This window comes from Dipodomys spectabilis, unplaced genomic scaffold, assembly GCF_019054845.1.
Source record: "Dipodomys spectabilis isolate Male_0828 unplaced genomic scaffold, ASM1905484v1 ptg000203l, whole genome shotgun sequence".
NCBI lineage: Eukaryota > Metazoa > Chordata > Mammalia > Rodentia > Heteromyidae > Dipodomys > Dipodomys spectabilis.
In genome coordinates this window covers 765,196-770,378 of record NW_024870880.1, presented here as the reverse complement: position 1 = coordinate 770,378, position 5,183 = coordinate 765,196, and the positions used below count along the sequence as shown (strand labels likewise).

At 31.9% G+C, this 5,183-nt stretch overlaps 1 pseudogene; it reads left to right on the top strand.

Moving 5' to 3' along the window:
* Positions 1 to 4,077: 4,077 nt before the first annotated feature.
* Positions 4,078 to 4,174, top strand: LOC122122053 (annotated as a pseudogene).
* The last annotated feature ends 1,009 nt before the right edge of the window (positions 4,175 to 5,183 follow it).

The window sequence follows — 5,183 nt, the reverse complement described above, 5'->3', positions numbered from 1 at the left end:
GAGTTTAAAAAGAGAAACCATGAAGATGTAGCAGTGGGGGAGGCCTTATACTCCTTCAGCTTCACTAGACTTGCAGCCAAGAAGGTATGATTAATTGGAAATCAAGCAAGAACTATGAGGAGGACATAGAACTAGGACAAAGAAGTATTGTCCTTTGTAACAGACACTGTCATGCAAGGTATGGGTGATTTAACTCTATTTTTCTCCATACATCTTGTTGATCAAAAGCAAGACCAAGAGAATGTAATCTATTGAAATAATTTTGGAAAGAATAACTTTGTTCCTGATATGTTATCTAAGGAGAGTCTTACAAGAGAAGATTAAAGTGGAGTATACATCCTCTAAGCACCTTGTTAGCAAAATATATCTTTTAGGTTAGAAGTGATTGAACCAAAAAGTGGGGGAGTAATTATTTTGTGACCCTTTAGACACAAGAAGACTTTCAAGGTAAAAGAAAAAAAGTATAGCTAAATTTTTGTGATCACAGCTTCTTGGACTGGTTTTATGGAGACAAAGTTTTACATTAGAGTTTGTCCTCATTAACATAGATGTTAGGTTTTCGTGGCAACCAAATGCAAGAGTGAATTTTAATGGACTCTCTTGGATAAGTAAACAGCATGGTAGAAAAAAATGGCAAATAATATTTAGTAAATTATTTTGGCTAATTATTTTGCCAGAACAAAGAATGAAAGATATAATTCAAAATCACTTGACTTAAAAGTATGAAGAAAGAATAGTGAAGAGAGAGGAGAGAAAACATAAAGGACTCTTCTGTCTCCAGTGGAGTAATGGGTTCTTGATTTGTTTCTTCCATTCTATCTTCACAAGCTATCAAGCGTGCTGAGCACTGGAATATCCATTGCAGACAAAGAGAACTCACAGTAGAAAATATTTACAGCAGATCTTGGTGATTCTTAACTTTTGACAATCTATTTAAATCTATTCAAAATTCTCTGATACCCCAAACTGCCCTCTTTGAACAACTTTGCTTGCTTTTCCCAAGACTACCCTTCATTACCTATTTAAAATTTTGAGACGTCATATTCATCCTCTCTAGAGATTGCTGTTTGTTTGTGTTTTTTGTGTGTTTTTGTTTCGTGTTTTGAAACTAAATCTCAAAAGGCTGTGCAAGTGTATTACAATAAATATGTCCATCAAATTGTCCAATATTCCTGGATCAGAGTGACTCCTTCTATCATTCTCAGCCAACCCCTTCTCCAAGATTTATTTCAGATTTACTACTTCCTTTATCATATGTGTACATTGAGTATTCTAGCTGTACTTGCCCCTCGTTCCATTTTTCATTCATTCTATGTCTTTCTTCTCTGGTTTCAACTTCCTGATAGTCATTCTGTTAAACTGTCTGTTAATAAGTTGAAAGGTTTCTATACATTCCATGGAGTTTCAATCCTGCTTATACTTGAACTGATGTCAGTTTATATTTCCACAATTCATTCATCTGCAATAACAATTTGCAAGACTGGAGACGTGAAGCACCAAGACATGATTTTATTCTCACCCATTTGGAAGATTAATCTTTAGTCAACAAGAAAGTTTAAAAATGGCTTAGAATATATTCCTAACTACCAAATTTTAGAAATGGCTTTGTAAAAAGGCTTGTGATTATTTTATTTTACATGGGATAATATTTTCTACTACCTATAAGTTTTGGAAAAAGAAGAAAACTACTATGATTTACTACTATAGAGGAATATGAGAGAAATAGAAGACAGATTTTATGTTTGTCACATCTCTGATGAGTACTCATATTCATGACTTTAAGTCATATTTCTTACTATGTTAGACAGATAGGGAAAACATAAAACAACATATGATAAGGCAACTATTTGTGACTTTTTAACATGTACCTTATTAAGTGATGAAACTTACTTTATTAGCTAGTGTTTGAGTTTGAATTATGGGAGGTTGATCTATTTAACACATTCCTGGAAGGCACCTACTGAACAACACAAATGGTGGGTGGTACTATTTCTACACTTTAATGAATGGTTGAACTTGTTTGGCAATAGTGCTGGGTAAATAAATCAACTCTATTGTAACTTGCACCCTAAACTTGAAATGATTGTAATTTCACTAATTATCATCAACTTGTCAATTGTTACTTTGGTGAATATGATTTTAAAAGATTATTTGAATAGGAATCTGTTTTCAGGAGATTAAAAATAGGTTATCATTTGTTTGTGAATGATAACATTTATATACTACAGAACGAAGTTTTACTGAAGTACCAGTATTTTGAAGCATTAACGATCTTCTCAATTAATGTTTTTGTGAATTATATTTGACCTGTAAGTCAAATTTTCCTAACCTTGGTAGACCAATTATGAATCTATCATTCTAGGAACTATTTTTTTGGCCTACTTAAGTTGGACTGAAATTTTTAAGTAATTATTAGGAGAGGGGTATTAAAAATAATTTGTGACATTTGTGATCTTGTTCACTCATATGGGCTGGTCATTTGTAAATTGAAAGTTTGAATTACTGTACTTTCTTTCAGATTTTGTGATCTCATATTTCATTTTAAATTGCCTTGCATTTCACAATTGCTTACTGCTAATTCCAGTGTCGTCAGGAATTGAGATGGATTTTCAATTACTTTCTGTTGGCATGTTGCATGGGCCTCGATGAGAAGTCTTGCCCTTGTTACTTGATGATGCGAATAACTGAGACCTGGGATCCTAGGATATGTGTGTCTTGCAGAAGAATAATACTTTTAGACATCGTATCAGCAAAATTTGCATAAAATCAGTAGGAATGCTTCAGAAATATGGAGAAAAACATTTTGGAACCAGTGAGTTAAAATAATAACAGAGCAGCAGAGTAAATTCCTTTACAGATTAGAGGAAAATAACATTTTTTTTTACAATGTGAATTCTGAAGACCAAGAACACTTAGAATGTATCACAAGTTTATACAGAAGACATTGCATTGATACTTTTCATATTCTAATATGTATATTCTAAACCTAATTATTTATATTCCAATCTATTTATTGTACTATATACCTATTTATTTTTCAAATTATCAATTAATTCTAGTAAGTTTCAATGTGTGAAATAAAATATCAGCATGTATAAATACAAAATCTATAACTATATATAATATAAGAAAAAGGCACATGTTTTGCAATGTTTTGTTATGGTTAGGGTATCAAAGGCAACTGTGTTTTAATGTATTATTCCATTATTTCTACCTCAGTGTTTGGTAGAGTTGGACCTAAAGCTTTACCATTTGTAGATTTACAGCCTAGAGGCAAGAGCAAACACTGTGATTAAAACATTACCAATTTAAGGCCTAATATGGAGGAGAAACATATAGACTTCTCTTGTAACTATGAAAATATTTGGTGAATGAAAGGCAGTAGTGTAAATTCCTTCTTGGTTGGATGGTAGACTAGCCAGGACATTAGTAGTAATCATGCATGTGAAAATTTTTTCACCTTTTTGGCTTTAGCCACTTTTGAAATGTTAGGTATAAAAACAATTATTTTTTTATAAAATACCTTCTAGTCTAAAAGATTCTATCTTAACTGTTTATCTCTCTATGATCTCTTTTAACTAAGATTAGTTTTGTTCCAATAAGAAAATCTAGGCTGTCAGGGTAAGATATTCTGATTGGACTGTTGCTACATGGAAGAATAGTAAAGGGTCAGGTAGACATTTGTGCCAGTAAGACCTCATTTAGGAACTTTTAAGCTGCAGAAGTTTACAAGTAGCTCTTAAGCAAGGCTTAATTTGAATCCATTAGATCCACAAAGCTAACTCAGTTGATAAAGAAGTACTTGAAAAGGATCACCTTTGGACCTAACTATAAAGGCTTCAAAGTATGATCAAATTTAAAATGAAAAATATTTAAAATAATCATTGACAAAAAAATTGCAAATGTGAGCAATCGACCAAACAATATGTTTTTTTTCCAATATACACAGAATTTTAGAGAAGTAAGATCAATAGCATTTTTAGGAACAATAAGGTTTCCTAGTTACAAAGAGTTACTCAAGGATATATGCCTGTATAAAGACTGCATCATTAACTACTTAAATTTACAGGATACTACATGCTTCAGCAGCCCGTTTACCCAAATTACAATATAGAGATTAACATGGCACTTGCACAAGCATGATATGAAAATGTGTGAAGTATTCCATATTTTTCATTCTTCAGATGCAAGAAATTAAAAACAGTTATTAAAAAATTGATTACACAAATGCAAATGTAACAATAAATAATTCATTGATCTGAAAGTTAGTTTGACATCAGTGTACTAAATCCTCAACTTAGAAAGGCCTTTACATAGCATAATCTTAACAAAACTTTTCAAATTAGATATCATTGTCATTTTATCCCAAAGAAATAAAATACTATATAGGCCTAGGATAAAAAGGCATCTTAATCTGTTTCTATAGGGAATGCTATCTGAAATAACACATTTAATAATGAACCGATATATCATAAAACAATGTAGAATTCAAAGTATTATATCCAGGAACAAATGAAATACATTTTGGACATTGTACAAACAAAATACAGATTATTTTAAAATATACTTTTTTCAGACAAGCACCAGAAATATCTTTAGTTTCTGTACTACTCATTTCAACAGATAAGTTAAAATGATTTCTGATTTAAAAAATCACAAACTCGGCAGAAATCATTATAGATGTATACAAACAAATCTTGAATATGTTTTGACATCAACGTCAGGCAATTCACTTGAAAAATACGATGGAATCCATGAATTTTTAAAGTAAGATATTGCCGTTGCTTTGTATTGTGAAAATATTTTGTAAGGACACAAAGATGGATTGGCATTTTTAAAATTTCAGAAACTTAACCAAACCATTATTACTTAGGAGAACAATTTTTACAGCCTTCCACAACTTCAAAGAGGTAGTGATACATATTTATCCTTTTGGCAATATCAAATGCAGCTTCTTCCAAGTTCTTCATACCTGGTTTCATATAATGCTTCAATAGAAGGAGATCCAGCATATCTTTGCTATTTCAATTTCAACCAGCAAGATGCAAGGGGGTCAAGAGGACTTTAGTTTGGGCAGTGGTATCTGCATCATGATGAACTAAGAAAGAAGCCACTCTGGTATTATTCCACATATAAGCACTGTGCAGGGGTGCCCAGCCATTCACAGTTATTGCGTGAATATC